General features: G+C 38.2%; 1 protein-coding gene across 2 annotated transcripts in view; it reads right to left on the reverse strand.

Moving 5' to 3' along the window:
• The window catches only part of tmem8b (transmembrane protein 8B), a 245,368-nt gene that overhangs the window by 51,405 nt on the left and 175,497 nt on the right, over positions 1 to 18,466 (reverse strand). The window lies entirely within an intron of this gene.

The raw sequence follows: 18,466 nt of genomic DNA on the forward strand, positions 1-18,466 counted from the left end.
TTGTGAATAAGGCGTAAATAATTTACAGTACACTGAATGTACAGTAGCCGTGTTTGCTCTGAAAAGCATGACTAACGCTTTATTCATCCACACTCCAGCACTTAATGTATATTATTTATTCAATGTATCTATCATCAGGTTAAAATGGAATTGAGGTTTGTGAAAACGAAGAGTTTTTTCTCAAAAATGTGCACAGAAAAAAAACACAGATCTTTTCATAAGTAACTATTTGTGTTAAAAGAAACTCAAAGTACTGAGATTTTTGATGCAATGATATTTCACGTATTGAATATTGAGACAATTTAATTAATCACATTCTTTCTGAGAAATGTCCAAGGTAAAACTCATTACTTTGGTTTGTTCTCTGGAGGCTGACATTTAGTCCAGCAGCCTGTAGCCTCTTATGGAACGGCTGAAATTCCACAAGGGGGCGTATTTGTTTCTCAGACCTTGCATAATAAACGTGACATCCGAATATATTCATTATAAATCGTGAATGAAAAGTGAGATTCGAACGAATGTCCGTTAGTGAACTAATTGTATACACTATTTATATCGTAATTCGGTCAGAAACGTCAAGATTGTGATATGAACAAATCGTTTTGGATTAAAAGGCTTGGATATTCCATTTCCATGGACTTTTGGGGATTTATGAACAATTTGATTTGGACAATTTCACCGAAGCGGATAAAGGGAAAATTTTGAAGGCAAGTAGTAGAAGGCAAGGCAAGAAGCTGTCTCCCTGTATATCAGCCATCTACTTATTTTGTTCGCCCTGGAAATTCATCTACTGCTATGTATTTTAAGGATTTGTTTTTAGCTTCAGTACCTGGAAATACCACACAGGTATCACATGGCATGGATGTTGAGGACATGGTCATTAATTTCAATACCTCTTGTACTGATGTATTAAATGCAGTTGCTCCTCTTAAAGTAAAGAAAACTAAACGGGAAAAACAGCCCTGGCTGAATGAAGATACTAAATCTATTAGAAAAACATGCAGAAAAGCAGAAAGAATATGGAAACGGGACAAACTGCAAATATCGTACCAACTTTTGCAAGCTTGTCTGTCTCAATATCAGGAAGCTGTCTCTTTATCAAGGGCCAACTATTTCTCCAGTTTAGTTTAAAAAAATTCTCACTGTCCGAAGACTTTATTTTCCACCTTAAATTCTGTGCTTAATCCTCAAAACTCACTTGGTTTAGTACCAAGTGTAGCTCTGTGTGAGAAGTTTTGTAGCTTCTTTATAGACAAGATTGTGGGTATTAGATCACAGATATCATCATCTTCATTTAATAGTTATGATACTGTACAGACTAGTTCTGTTAGTTTTTACGATTTTCAGGCCATATCCTACCCTGAATTGTTGGCTTTGGTTTCAAATATGAAACTAACTACTTGTTCTCTTGATATTATTCCTGCTGCCCTTTTTAAGGAGGTATTGGATGCTGTACTACCTAGTGTACTCTCTATTATAAATGCCTCCCTGTATAATAGTACTGTGCCATCCTGTTTAAAACATGCTGTGGTTCACCCTCTGTTAAAAAAACCAAATCTTGATTCTTCCGAATTTCAAAATTACAGACCAATCTCCAAATTGCCCTTTTTGTTAAAAGTTCTGGAAAAAGTGGTTTTAGGTCAACTTACATCATATTTAATCTCAAATAACATCCTGGATCCTTTTCAGTCCGCATTTAAGGCCAAACACAGCACCGAGTCTGCTCTATTAAGAGTGACAAATGACATTCTGTTATCAGTCGACTCTGGAAATTGTGCAGTACTTGTACTCTTGGACCTAAGTGCAGCTTTTGACACGGTGGACCATCGTATTTTGTTGAAAAGATTACACTCTGAGGTTGGTATTTGTGGTGCGGCTTTAGATTGGTTTGAGTCCTACCTCTCAAATAGAACAATATCTGTAGAAATTGGAGAATGTTCATCCTCATCAGTACCAATTACTTGTGGGGTGCCTCAGGGTTCAATTCTGGGTCCAGTTTTATTTTCTCTTTATATGCTTCCACGGCGTTTAATCTTTGAACGTTATAAGATCTCTTATCACATCTATGCAGATGATCCCCAGCTCTATTTACCACTAGACTTGGGTGGTGATTCTGTTTGTTCTTTGTTAGCATGTTTAAAGGACATAAAAGGATGGATGGATGAAAATTTTCTGCAGTTAAATGAAAACAAGACAGAGGTTATCTTGTTTGGCCCTAAGCTACAGATTGAAAATCATAGTAAAACCTTGAGTCATCTCCAGTCAAAACATCATGCATATGTTAAAAATCTAGGGGTTATCTTTGATTCTGATATGAAGTTTGACAAACAAATAAACTCTGTGGTCAGAGCTAGTTTTTTCCAGCTAAAGCGGCTCAAAAAATTAAAGCAAATCCTTTGCTTTAAGGATCTGGGGCCTCATTTATAAAACTTTGCGTAGGATTTGCGTCAGAAGTGGCGTACGGATGAAACATAGGACGGGCGTACGCACAGAAATATTCGGATTTATAAAACCGTGCGCACGCACATCCTACGCATTCTTTCCTTAATAAATCACAATCAATTCTAAATGTAGCTCAGCTTTTGCGGCTTCATGACACGCCCATAGTTGCCCATAAATAGTCCGTGAAACGCCCACAAGTTAATATGCATTGATTGCGAAATCATGGCAAACACATAGAGAAAATAAAAAAAACCGTAAATTCACTCAATGTGAAGTAGAAGTTATCGTTGGCGAGGGGGAAAAGAGGAGAAAAACGTTGTTTGGAGGGCACAGTGTGGGCATTACGCATTGTGATGGGGCATTTTATTTCCATTCATTTAATTGCATCTGACAAGCTACAGATGTCGGTAATAATCGACGTGGAAATGGGACATTGTTCAGCGCAAATGTAATTTCTTGTTGCTTCCTGAATGGTTGAGACATACGCCATACATTGTTTTATCAAAAATAAAACACACTAAAGGCATATGCATGAATACCATAATTCCGTAGATTATGAAGATATGGTTTACTATGAAAACAACTTTCCCCAGTGGACAATTAATACATCTATCTATTTATTTATCTATCTATCTAACTATATATCTCCTTAATTATCTATCTGTCTATGTAATTGCATCTATATCTGCTCCGCCAGACGGACACATTGACGAGAATATCAGTTTTGTACATTATTTCGTTCTGTTAACTATATTCTTTATGAGGATGAATTGCACAACATGCCAATATTATTGCAGAACATATTTCACTTTTCTTTTAGCAAATATGTGTTCATTTGAATTTCTGTTGTAATTTTCGATTTCTTTATTTTTTTCTTTCACTACTGATCGATCAAACGGGTGTTCGTGTAGGCTGTTAATTGTAAGACTTGCTTTGTGAAGTGTTGTGTCGAACTCAGTTCCCCCCATGTTTCCCTCTAGCGCAGTGCCCTCATAGCGCCTTCACCACGCTACATTTAGAAAGATTAAAGATTTGAATTGGTTATACTAAAAAGGCATAATATCATGTATTGTATAATACAATTTATTAAATATTTTATACATTTGACAGTTTTCTATTAGGGTATTTCTTTTAAAATATAGCCTGTCTTTTTCTTTTTTTTCCCTTTACTGGTCGTTTTAAAAATGTAATGTTTGCATACATAATTAAATAAATATTATACATATAATATGATTCATACTGTAAAAATAATTGACTTACCATTAAGCACAATACAGATACATTACAGAAATGCACACATATACATCTCAGTAGCCATTAAAACTTTAAATATATAAATAATAAAACCTATAACGTGATAAAAACGCCATAAAAACACTACACTGAAGGGAAAAATAGGGGGAACATAGTGGCAACAGACTTCGACACAACAGAAGTCTTCATGTTATTTATGAGAGGTAGTGTTGTCATTTTTACTTTCAGTTTCACGTGTTTCTTCCATCTGCCGTCGGTGTCGCCATTTCTCATTTCACCCGTTTTTGTGCGTACGCCTGGGTCAGAGCTTGCGTGACGGACAGCACATTTTCCCGTCAAGTTTGCTTTTTATAAATAACAACTATTGTGTAGAGAGTGGCGTACGCCTTCTTTTGTGCGTACGCAACGTTTATAAATGAGGCCCCTGGAGATTGTTATTCACGCATTTATATCTTCAAGGCTTGACTATTGTAATGCCCTGTACGCTGGAATTAGTCAGTCATCTCTATCACGTCTACAAATTGTCCAAAATGCTGCTGCTCGCTTTTTGACGGGAACCAAAAAGCGAGAACACATTTCACAAATTCAGGCCTCTCTTCATTGGCTCCCTGTGAAACAAAGAATTGATTTTAAAGTTCTTATTTACGTGTTTAAAGCTCTACATGGACTTGCCCCTACAGTATTTATATATCGGAACTTTTATGTTTTTATTCACCTCAGAGATCACTTCGATCTTCATTTCAGCTACTTTTAAATGTTCCGAAATCGCGCCTGAAAACAAGAGGAGACAGATCTTTTTCAGTTTACGCCCCAAAACTTTGGAACGCACTTCCAGTTACAATCAGAGCCACTCCCACATTAAATGCTTTCAAAGCATCAATTAAAACCTACCTTTTTTCTCAGGCCTACTCATAGACAGGTTTTATATTGTAGGTTACTTTTATACGCTATAAGCTGTGGTGTTACTATGTATACATGATTGTGTTTTGTTCTGTTTTTATCTAATTTACATAGCTTTTTAAATTTTTTGCACTGTTGTTTTGCATGTGAAGCACTTTGGTCAACATTCGTGTTGTGTAAAGGTGCTATATAAATAAAAAACCTTGAAAACCTTGACCAAGTAAATATCCTAAATCGGCGCCGCCCGGTTCAGGTAACTAACAACTAGATTACAGTTTTATGACTGCTACAAATCATATTATGCTTTGTGTGTGCGCTTAATGGAATCCCTAAAGTCTAAGCTTTACAACATTATGCGGCATGACCGTATATTTTGAAGATTTAATGCTTCAAAGTTACAATGTCGTAATGCAGCCTCACGTGCAAGGGCCCCGTGTACGGCACAGTGTTCCCTATCAGGTTAAAATATTGAGTGTTGCAGTACTCTATGCATGCGCTCACTACCTTCAGACTTGAAGGGCAAAATTACCCAGAGAGAATGTCGAACTTGGTTCCTGTAGAAGACACTTAAAGAGATAGTTAACCCAAAAAAGAAAATCATGTTTTAAACCTGTATGCGATTCTTCCGTTGATCACAAAACGGTACCCATTTACTTCCATATAGTGGATAAATCTAATATTATGGAAGTCAGTGGGTCAGTGTGTATGGTTACCATGTTTTATCAAAGTATCTTCTTTTGTCTTCAACAACAACAACAAAAAAACTCATACAGGTTTAGAACAACATGAGGGTGGGTAAATAATACCAGAAATTTCATTTTTGGGTGAACTATCGCTTTAAGACATGATGGCACGCTTGAATCAAACTCGACCTCAAACTGTCCATGAGAACCACTCCGAGCATCCTTGGAGGAGGGTGGACTGCCGAGCACGCACACCCACACAGGGACACAGATTCACCTTCGCAAAGTATGGGCTTCAATGCATACAAACACATGCACACACACACACACATGCACACACACATTCTTCCTATCCAATAGCCTTTACTGCAGCTATTAGCCTGATGCCCAGGTTCATTTAACACCTCTCTTGGCTTTCTCTCAGGTGCTCGTGTGAAGACAAACTCATGGGCTGAGGGGACAGTGTGCTTGTCTATGTGACTTTGTTTGTTTTTCCATCAGAAAAGCTGACAGAGCAGTGTGCTGTACAGTTTACAATTATGCAGGTGTAAAAATTTGAAGAGGTTAAACACATTATTTATAGCTGCATTAATGTAATGCGCTATTGCAATGTGATCAAATGTCATGACATTTATAACAAATTACAACTGTGTGATTTAAATCCAGGATGTCTATAGACAGCAAGCAAAAATGTTACTCATCTAAGATTTATAAACACCACCATGCTGCCTATTTATCAAATGGCATATGAAAATATTATGAAAGTGTAAACATTTTCATAATATTACGACGCCAATCTTTACATGCGCTTTAAAAATCACTGGGTTATTTTTGACCCATAATGGGTATATATTGGACAGAACACACCTCTGGGTTAAAATGACCCAATGCTGGGTTGTTTTAACACAACTATTGGGTTATTATACCCCATGGTTGCATAACAACAACCCAACATTAGGTTATTTTTACCCCAGCATGTGTTCTGTCCAATATTTACCCATTATGGGTTCAAAATAACCCAGCCATTTTTAGAGTGTCCAGCCTGTGACACCGGTGGAATTACTGGACTCTGCGTAGTGACTTTGTTGAATCAGAGACAGGACAGCAAGCTTCGGTTCTTCACCAAGAGCATTTTAATCTGATACACGTTATACATTACAGTACAAAAAGGGAAGAGGAGGTAGTAGCGGAGGAAGTTAACCCTCCTATTATCTTTGGGGTCAGTTTGACCCCATTTAAAGTTTAACGTCTGTAAATACATGATTTACATAATTTTTTCCTCTAGATTTAAAGGAATAGTCTACTCATTTTCAATATTAAAATATGTTATTACCTTAACTAAGAATTGTTGATACATCCCTCTATCATCTGTGTGCGTGGACGTAAGCGCTGGAGCACGGTGCGACACTTCGATAGCATTTAGCTTAGCCCCATTCATTCAATGGTACCATTTAGAGATAAAGTTAGAAGTGACCAAACACATCAACGTTTTTCCTATTTAAGACAAGTAGTTATACGAGCAAGTTTGGTGGTACAAAATAAAACGTAGCGCTTTTCTAAGCGGATTTAAAAGAGGAATTATATTTTATGGCGTAATAGCACTTTTGGGAGTACTTCGACTCGGCGCAGTAACACCCTCCCTCTCCCATTATGAGAGTGAGAAGGGGAGCAGACTTTTCAGGCGAGTCGAAGTGTACATGTAAGAGTCAAATAATCTATACTTTGCAAGGCTGTGTGTTCGACCATGCGCATACGTTCGCGTACACATAAAAAACAGAATATACTCCGGTCTTTAGGGGCGGTTTACATTTCATGTATTTAAAATGTAGAGGCGCAGCGCAGGAGCATCACCACTGCAGTCAGTTGAAAATGCTTCAACTTTTCAGAACGTCACGTTAGAAAGCGTGTTGGAAAGAAGGAGAACAGAATCACGGTCGCATTTTTCGTGCGATTTAAGATGCGAAATGTGAACCGCCCCTTAATACTTCTAATGTCATCAAAACTGTTCCAGGGCCCACCAAATATGTCGTCAAAAGTCGACCACTGGCGGAACCAGTTTAATCTGCTTACCCGTTCACATACCCAGATAGTATTTCGTCGCTGTCCGATGAAAACCACGTATGTCCATTTTGCCGATTTTGAGATTTTTCGACATATTGAATGTTTAGGTTCATTTCCGTATACAGTATGCTTCACATGCCAGACGTACGTCTAGGACAGTGGTCACCAATCCTGGTCCTGGAGGGCCGGTGTCTCTGCAGAGTTTAGCTCCAACCCTAATCAAACACACCTGAAGTAGCTAATTAAGGTGCTTCAGGTGTGTTTGATTAGGGTTGGAGCTAAACTCTGCAGAGACACCGGCCCTCCAGGACCAGGATTGGTGACCACTGGTCTAGGACGACAAAATTATGGTAGGACTGTGCAAACAAAGTATCTAGCATTACCATGTCAGTGTATTGATTCATTGTCCCTTCATAGTTTGCAGGAGACATTTAATACATTTATAATTAATATTAAATAAAATAAGCGTATTTTATAAACTAGGCTATTTATTAAACTGAGCATATTCATCTGTCAATATGAAACGTGACTTGGCCATTCTAATTAACAATCGGAAGAACACGTATGGATCACTGTTACTGAAAATATGCATGTATGTCCATTTAAACTCAATTTTGGTCAAATGTGGATTATATCATTACACTGGCAAGAATATGGTTACATGCAGGGGCGGACTGGCCATCGGGAGTTCCGGGAGCAATCCCGAACGGCCGGTCCATTTCAGGCCGGAGGTCAAAAAGTTTTTTTTTTAATGCCTGACCAGGCGCTCAGCTGCAGCAGAACGCTGTGTCTGTTTCATACCGGGCCAAACCAATTCTTCAAATCTTGAGGGGAGATAAGAGCGGCCCCTCCCAACTTGGACTGATCCTCGTTTTTCCTCACATCCGATTGGCTCAAAGGCGCCGATCAAAAGAGTTTACTTTTGGTCAGGTTTGGATTCGTGTGAATGCAACATAGACAAGACGGTAAAAATTGCGAAAACAAGAAAAGAAGAGAAAGAAATGGGTGGGGCCTAAAAAATAAAAATGTTGGCACAAGAGGCAGCTAAATGCGCCAAATTAACAGACCTTTTTCGCAGTCAAAAGGACGCTGTGGCAGGAGGTGCAGATGAGGAAGGACCAGCAGCATGGACAGGACAGGTGCACAATTAGTGATGCATCTATTAAACACTGAAATCATTTATATTTGCATTTAAATATAGCCATATATAAGGGATAATGTAGAGCGAGGCGGTTGTTATAGCGAATAAAACCCCGACAGGCTTATCAGGACCCCACGCAAAGCGGAGCTTGAATCAGCCTTTAGGGGTTGTATTCGGTATTCGCTATAAGAACCGCCTCGCTCTACATGATCCCGCTTATGAAATTGATGAAATAGCCTGCGTGCGTATTTTGGCAACAGAAGTGGTGTTGTTCCCCAGTGGTTTTAACGTGTTAGCAAGTTTAGCAAGTTAGCAAGTTTATCAAAACGGTTTCCCAGCATCAAAATGTCTGGTAATTGCGTTTGGTTGCACTAATAATATACTAATATACGTATATATGGTCACTTTATATTTGGCCATCTGCTAACGTCTTCTATTCACTCCACTATAGTACACGGATCTGGTAGCTGTGTTGAAAAACTTGATAAAGTCAACTTTTAAATATATATTTCTCTGTCTGTGTTGCTTCACTACTGATTCTTGCTATACTTCCATTGCCAACATGCGCGTGCATACGTTTCCACGTCATCATTGTGTTCAAACAGTAAAATGGTCTAAGGAATCCCTGTATGTCTGAATATTAGCTGTTAAGGTCAGTGATGGAGAGAGACAGGTTGATGATGACCCTTGCAGTCATATTGATGAGGAGGAGGAAGGAAAGCAGAACAAGAGGAGGAGGAGAATGGAACCAGTCAAAAACAGTGATGGGTCAGTGTGCAGGGCTGGGTAGGCAATCATATTACCCTGCTGAAAAAACCAGCATACCAGCAAGACCAGCATATGTTGTGTTTTGGTGCTGGTATGCTGGTGACCACCAGCTAAACCAGAATCAAGCCAGCATAGACCAGCATAATTCCCATGATGGCCCATACTGGTTTGATGCTGTTTTTTTCAGCAGGGTAGGCATATCAATCAATCAATCAATCAATCAAAGCTTTATTAAGGACACACAAATAGAAAAATACAGCACAATGTTATATATTTACATATAGGATAAAATGCAATAGTTCCACTTACTAGATTATAACCTGACTAAAGCACAGATTGAGTTAAAAAAAAGGAATTATTCTTAGTCATATTTATTACTGATGTTCTTCTCATGCATATGTAGCTGTACAATCAGTAAGCAGAGGCAGGGTCCAGCACAGGGGAAGTGGAGCCAGGGAGAGTTGAAAGTGAGTACGTACACACACAATCTCTATTTTATGGGACTGTATTGTAGTTTTTGATTATCTGAGTGGGTATGTGTGAGTAATTGTAACAATTTTATCACTCCAACTGACTGTACACATGACATGCTGGTAGTTAGCAGTATACTGTGACTTTTGTGTTCGAGATTAGGTTTTGCTGACCTGGTTGTGTTTAGTGCAGTGGTGACTTGCTTATACAACCTGAGGAGGCAGGTGTTATCCTAAAGTTTCTTTAAGGTCTTCAGCATAATCTGATTCTCTTCATACCATAAAAACACTACTAGAATTAAAATAACTGCAAAAAATCCTGCTCATGCACCAAGGGCACTCGCGTAAAAGGCCTCTCCATCTTAAAGTCCCGGGCTGAATTTCAGTCCCAGTACGTCCCTGGTTACATGTAAAGATGCCGAACCAAGTATGACAACGCTACATTCAACTGCTTTTGATATACAGTGTTTTTTCACTTCCTGAAAAGTAACCGGTTTGGACATATACGTGAGTTTCATAAATATATACTGTATGTATCTCTCTCAGGGGTTTTTCTCCTCCTAGGAGTTTATTTAAATGGCTTTATAAGTAGTCAACAAAGATATAAATTACCCAACAACCTTTTAGTAAAAAAATCATATTCTGTAAGCTTAAAATGCTGGGGTCAAATTGATATGACATCAAAACTTTTAAACTTCAATCAGGTAACCATATAAGATGTATAAAAATGTTGTGTGAATTCTTATATTTAACAGTCTATACCTGTTCCAAAAGCATGGCAAACATACCATCGGGCCATGCTGCTGTGAAAAGTATTAATGAAATTAAGCCTGATAAAAAAACAAAATTGCATTTGTGAATACCATCATATTCAACTTCATTTTGGCTACTGTAAAAAAAAATGCAGAATGTCTCCATGAAATTCCTATCAGGCACATAATATCTGCAATCATTATCTTAAGGTATGAGTTTTTAAAAATTAGATATTTCATCAAATACCTCATAATGTCAATTGTGCAGTTACGGTTTTCTTTGACCCCTGAGCAATTGTCACTTTGATTTAACTTAAAGATAATTCCTCTATTTTAAAGTATTCTGTCTAAAGCTGCTACTTTAAATGGATCCAAGCACGAACCTCCAGTCTCGTTTTATCTATTCATCCATATTTATTTCTAATCCAGACTGGCTCATTAGTGTCAGGTAATTGCCATTTTTTCCAGACTTAAGATGGCTCATGTTTAATGTATCAGTGTTGTCCATTAATTAAACTGAGACAAGAGTCTTCCAGTATAAGAAAGGCTGAGGATGCACTGGGGGATAAGCAATGGCTCATATGCTTACCTGAATATAAGATGGCTCAAAGGAATATTTTGTTTTAAGAATGAGAGGTCACAAGGTAAAATAAGTAAACATAAATGAATAAATTTTTTATTAAACTAATAAATATGTATATTTCAGTGGTTTGTCTGCAGATTAATAACGGTAACTGTGGCCTATATTTCTTTGCATTTGTATACTGTATGTTTATATTTCACTAACTTATGTCATATAACATATATGAACTTCAATGTTTTATTTTAACCAAATAACTGTTAAATTACCATTTACTTCACTACTTTAGTTTTATAGAATGACAACAATAATAGGCTAGATTCTATTTTTCCCTTTTAACATATCAAAAACTTTTAATACCAAACACATAATAGCAAATTTGTACAAACAGATAAATTGCATTAAACAGAATGTTAAACAATGATGTTTGAAAGTTCTAACTAACAGATCATTCTTGACAATCGTTGCCTTGATAAAAAATCTGATTCTATTTCAAATTTTAAGTGGCTTATCTAAGTGGTTACCTTTAACATGTCATGCATGGTGTCAAAGGCTGTTCAAGGCTATTCCATGTAATTGAAGAGCCTCATAACAACACAATAATGAATTGGCAAACTAATGAGACACAGTTTTAACATTAACAAGAGTCTTGCAACACCCTAAAGTTCCCAAGCAAGACATACAGATGGTCCCATTACACCATTCCCTGCATTCATGAGCCATTTAGTCTAAAAGTAGTAAAATTTCACATAATGATGTCACATGAAAAGCAACATTAATGGGTTTAAATAAGCAACCCTAAGATGGTAGCAAGCAGAGGAGGATCAAGAATGTATGTGTTATTTTATGCATGATTAGTAAAGGAATATGACAGGCTGATATAGGCCTTTCAGATATACTGTATAAAGCAAATAATGCAGACATGAGCATGTTACAAAACGTATTAAATATTTTACAGATATTTAATGCTATAGCCACATTATTTCTATGATTTCTGTTTGAGGAAGATGAGTTACAGTTTTCCCAGCCTTTGTGCTAGAAATGCCAAAGGTCACAGGTTTGACACCTACTGTATTAAACACTTTAAAAACTGACAATGTATACTTTGAATCCATTGTAAGTTGCTTTGGTTAAACGCATCTGCCTGTTTAAAGAGATAACTAATATATTAACTTATTCAATATTGTTTATTTTCTAATGCCGCTTTTCCATTGCATAGTACCCCACGGTTTGGGCTGGTCTATTTTGGGGGCTTTTCCACTGTGTGCAGTGCGTAGTACCCGATACTTTTTTTTAGTACCAACTCGGTTGGGGTTACAAGTCACCCGAGCTGATACCAAAATGTGACACGAAAACACTGTAGATCACTGATTGGTCTCAGAGAATCGTGACTACCAGCATCATCGCTATAATGTAAAAGATTAGCTTTACCTTCATGCTAGCTTGCGCTGTCTCGAGGAAACCTGTTGTCATCTGTGCTCTGCTATAAGTTACCAAACTCCCTTTTAGCGATGAAACACATCCAAAAGTTGAGAATCGGGAACACATAACACTTTTTTCCGGATTTGCACTTTGTGGCGACACAAACGGGTGTTTGTACAGAAACTGTCATGTGAGAGAGAGGAAGTGATAAACGCGATGTGCAAACATCTATTAGTGGTGGTCAATTTTTATTTTGTGGTGGACTGAGAAATAAATTAATGTATGGGACCCAAACCAAACCGTGGGGTCCTTTGCAATAGAAAAGCGCCATAATACACTCTGTACTGTCAGACAAAAATGGTAAACAAAAGGGCCCAAGCTGTCACTGGGGCAGTGCCCTATACAAAAGGTCTTAAAATGCGTGTCGCGTGGCATCAAATCACTTTCGCTTCACTTTTAATATGTATAATATGTACCTTTGAGGTACTAATATGAACTCTTTAAGCCCGCGGTATACTTTTTTCTGCGTCCGGCTCACGCACGCACGCGTCAGCCAGCTTTCAAGGTATACTTATCGCGGCTATGCGCGGATGGCCGCGTTCGACATGTACACGATACAAATGATTTCTTATTCAAATTATTACTCTACCAGGCCGTCAATGCAGCACTGATTTGGCATTTACAGTACATTAAAACATTAGGATAGGTGAAGAAAAGTAGCTAATCCACCATTGCAAACACAGTTTAGAACAAACATATATAATTGTATAATTGTTTGTAGTGGAGTGTCCTGTATAAATATTTTCACTCGCATGCACTGTTGTACGCGGCCTCAAATTTTGGGCTCTGTGCCTGCTGGTGGACTAAGAAATGGCTCCTATTAGGCATTGAGGTTATAAACCTGAGTTACATCAATAGAGCAGACATCTATCATATAGCCGTTCTATCAAGATATTTCCCTTATGGCAGCATAAAGTTTGAAAATCGAAATATTTTACTTTATATGACCGTGGCCTCCACTAGAGGGGTCAGTCTGTACCTGTAAGGGATTTTTTTAAAAGCCCAATTCAGCCAGCGAAAGACAAAATACCACCAATCATCAGCTACTGTCCTCAGTGCTGGCTGGAGAAATTGAATCTTCCCCTCCATAACCCAGGACAAATGACCTGACATTAAATTCAGTGAACAGCTTAATGCGTTAGGGGAACAGATTTTTGGACTGACCCTACCTGGTCGGATTGGCTTGTTTACTGGTTTAAGAGGGGTCTGTGTCAGCTGGTCTGTCTGAAAACCAAATCCACAATAATTAACAATATCTGCATAACCAGCTAGTAAGACCAGCAAATCAACTTTTTAGCATGTGCACTACAACACAATTATTTTAAATTATTTTATCAAATCTAAAATTTTATATCTGACCAGAAAGTAAAGGTACATAGTTTGCTTTTTCTATTTTGCCATTTTCTCTCATGTTTTTACATTTTGTTAAATGTCAAGGGTTCATCTATCAAAGACTTATGTTTGCAGAGCCTTGAATTGATTAAAAAAACAAGAACAGACAAATAAAAATGGTAGATAGATAAAATAAAATGGAAATAGCTATTATGTGATGAGACTTAAATGCAAGGTGCATAATCTCTGAAAGCCAATGTTGACATTTGAAATCATTTAAACAAACACGCCCCTACCCCAATAGAATCTGGACCTTCTTTTGATAGACCCGCCCCACACATACGCAGTCCAGGCACTGATGTTGGTTAGTAGACACGCCCCTTACTGCTGACTGGCTACAAGTGTGTTTTGGTACTCGGCCCGACTCCCTTTTACAAAGTGTTTTTTTTCAAAAATCATGCACCCCGCCTTTAATATCAGTGCAGTTCTAGACATTTAAGTTGTCAATGAATTATGTTAGTAACCATTCACTTTTTCTTCATTGCCATTACTTTCATCCTTAACTATGTTGTCACTCTCATTCACTTTTTCTGTCAAGCTTTCCACCTTTCAGCTACTGAAAGGCATGTACAGTATCTGACCTTTAACAGTAAACTCTGCCACTGGGACATTTTGCTTCTTCTGTTCAGTGTTACTACAGAAAACATCTATTCAATGCATGACTGAAAGAGATGAAGGCTGTTGTGAGATGTGCAGCCTTCACCACACTTTAATGCTTGACTGGTGGTTTGAGTTAAAGTATAAACTGATGTATAGGATCATGTTCATTTTCTCTTCCTTTTTTTTGTGAACGTACTACAGAAACTTTTAAGGAGTTTTAAATGACATCTCAACGCCTAAATGCTTCTAAAATCACACAGCTACCATTTCACCAAGGACCAGAGATAAACCAGACATGGTGACATTTGCAAGATCCCACTTTTAGTTTTACACCTCTCAGGCGGTTGGGTGGTGCTGGCAGGTGCTGCTAACATTGTATATTAATCAGGCTAAGGTGATGAGCCTGTGCCAACGACAAGATGAAGTGTTTTAAAGATATTCCTGAATCATTCCAATATGGGCCATATGGATCTGGGTTATATAGAAAAAAAATTTGGGTGACAGGGTTTCAACAGCAACACAAGTAGAGAACTATATGACGCTAGCAAGTTTAATGCAGATTCAGTAGGTAAAAAATAACCATACTGTAAATGTACTGTAGATTGCTTTGAATGAAAGCATTTGCTGAATACTGTATACATATAAAATGGATTTTTACAGTAATAATGGGTCTAATTCAATACAGTTGTATTTATAGAAGTTAAATTACTGAAACTGAAATTGTAGTACAGTCATTTTTTCCTCACCTACACTAGACACCGCAGGGCTGTAATTTTAGACATGCAAGATGTTTCTGTATGTGATTAGTTATTACTGTATTTTTCTGTCAACCACATAACATCTTTAGGACTAGATACAGTATCTGTTAGCTGTTATACAAAACTGTCTAATACTGTAGATATTTGGCTAGTAATACTCTGACAGATTAAAGGGTATTCTTTTAAATGAATTACTTAAAGGGACACTCCACTTTTTCCATGATATTACATACAAAATAGTGCCGTGCTATTGAAAGTTTCCAGGGGGACTATTTTCGGGCAGTGCATAATATCATTTCGCCTCCTGCAGCCATGTTACGGCAGCAAAATCCTTGATTATCACACCAGAATGAGAGTATAGTTCCTAGCCATATCGACATAGAAAATGTTATTTTTTATTTTCCGTCAGTCTTACCGTGGGTTTACACCAGCCGCGTTTGAGGCGTCAAAATCGTGTCTACCGCGCCTAGTTTGCCGCTTGAACAGTTTGAGTGTACTCGCTTTATTCATGGGTGAAAGCCGCGCATGATATTCTAGTCATCGAGACATTCACACGGAAATTGGCATCATGGGAGGGGCTTCTGCGACGCCGCTCACTTTCTGTAATCACATTAGGGCTGGACCAGAAAATTTGAATATTCGAATATTCGTTCCGTGGGTTGACATTCGATTTTCAGTTTTGAGATTCGAATATGTATATATAAATATTTTTACAGCGTTAATGCAGAGCTTTTGCCAAGCAGGAAGTGCGCTTCACACTCCCGCTCTATAGGTGGCGCAGAGAGACCAACATCCATAGCCAACAGCCACCAAACGCCACTAGTGGAAGAGATCGCCTCAAACGGAAAGCAAGCCTCCTATTTTGGCATTCACGCTAATAGTGTTGTAAATAACGTTCAATTTCTTGCAAAAACTGATTGATTTGCTTCACAAGACGTCAATATGTCACACGGAGTTATGGGGGATTACTTTTGTATTGGATATATATGCTTTAGCTCTCAAAGCGGATCGGTTGACTTGCATGACGGAGCACTGGGGTTTCTGCTAAATATCTTCTTTATTGTTCTACTGATGAAAAAAACATATTATATGGTGTAAGTGTTAGTAAATAAACTTGATTTTGAAAGAATGCTACCATTTTATTACGGTTTGTTGAACTTCGTTCATTTATTTTCGTTGTTTTATTCAAATGGCCTACCCTTTACGTTGTAATTACTGTGCTGCTGATTTCTGATATGGGAGTGTTTGTTTGTTAGAAAAACGTTAGGCTGCCTTATTAAAAATATTGCTCTTGTTTTGTGTCACTAATGCTGTTCTCGCCAGACACGTGACAGGCACGCCGCTTTCGGCTTGCGCTGTTCTGTAGGTTATCAAAAGTTTATAAATTCTAAACTTGTCACATGTCCATATTGCATGAAAAAAAAGGCACTGCACTCCCTTGGGTCCGCAGCAACACATCCGCCGCATAATAAAACTGTAGACAGACAGACACACACACACACACAGAGATTCCTGCCTTTATTAAAAAGAAAAATATGTTCAGCCCCTCCTTCGATTCGATTTAATTTCTACTAGAGCTTAGAAGCTCAAAAAATGGTATTCGGAACAGCCCTAAATCACATAACTACTAAAGCAAGCTCCTGATTGGTTAAGGCAGGGCGTTTTCCGCCAAAGTTCAACTTACGCGTTTGCCGCGGCAACGCTCAATTCGCGCCATTCACAGAATCTTGTCTACCGCGCCGCTCTAAGCACCTCATTCATGCCGCGAGACCTCCAGACGCGCGTCAATGCCTCTTCACATTGACTTAACATTGAAATCACTCGCGCTTGATGCCTCTATCGTGGCTGGTGTGTAACAAACAGCTTTTTTAAACTTCTTTTACACAGCTGTGCCACGTTAAACGCACAAGGGGTTCTTTGGAATGAGATCAGTAATAACAGAGGTCAGAAAAATATTATCATCAATATTCAATGCATTAATAAAATAAAATTTATGCATATGTGCAGGGATAATAGAGTAAAAAAAACAGGGCACCATTCAAATATGCAGACAAGCGCTGCGCCCAAAAAAACTTAACCAACGACGGTGTCAGGTGGATGACGGGCTTACCGTCTTGTATTATAAATGCAACACATACATATTCTGACACCACTGAATACACACAAACATTTCATTTCCCTTAATTATTCCCTTGTGTCCCAGTCCAAAGAATTGACCTAATAGTCCAAATTAAAGAAACCTCCAAGTCCTTTCCAGGATAGAGATAGAGTCTTTACCTTCCAACCCGAAAAGCAAGATAACGCGAGAATAATCCACAGTCTGGAAACGCCAGCAGAAAAAAATATAATCCACACACAAAACGGAAAAAAGGCGATCGCCAATACTGTGGTATACCACGACGAAAAAAAAAAACCTAAATAGATCTCACCGGATCCGTAGCGATAGGAGTTAAAGTAATCCACCAAGTCGGAAAGTTTGAGTCCCGTACGTCCTCTTGCGGTAGACGCACACCCCAGCAAACAGTGTATGCAGTTTTCCTTTTTAATACTTTTACGATCTGGTCTCCCCCATTAAAACTGTCTCTAGTGTCTTTTGAACAGTTATAAATAAGGAGACTAAATAACAAATATTTAATAATTGTAGCTGCAGCAAACAATACTGGCGCCACATATGCAAACCCCACCCGTCTTGCTAAACCTCCTTTTTTTAACACAGCCAGCGCACCAACCTAAGTAACTTTGGATGCTCGGTGACAGAGGAGTAGAGGGCAACAGATGCCTTAAAGGAGCAAACCCCATTTACACCCAAACACAGTGTAACTTAAATATATTACACAGGCTTACATTATTATATACATGGTTGATGTATAATGAATTACTGTATGTAATATTTTCTGTGCAACCAAAAGCTTTTAACTTTTTAAAGTAACTCTTAAAGGTGCAGTATGTAAATTTTAGCGGCATCTAGTGGTGATGTTGTGAATTGCAACCAACGGCTCAGTCCACTGCTCACCCCTCGCTTTTGAAACACATAAAGAAGCTATGGTAGCCGTCACCAGACAAACATGTCATCGTCGAAGACAACTTAGTACAAAAATTTTGTCCGTTAAGAGCTTCTGTAGAAACATGGTGGCACAAAATGGCGACTTCCATGTAAGGGGACCCTCTGTGTATGTAGATAAA

This window comes from Misgurnus anguillicaudatus, chromosome 22 (assembly GCF_027580225.2).
Source record: "Misgurnus anguillicaudatus chromosome 22, ASM2758022v2, whole genome shotgun sequence".
Lineage (NCBI taxonomy): Eukaryota > Metazoa > Chordata > Actinopteri > Cypriniformes > Cobitidae > Misgurnus > Misgurnus anguillicaudatus.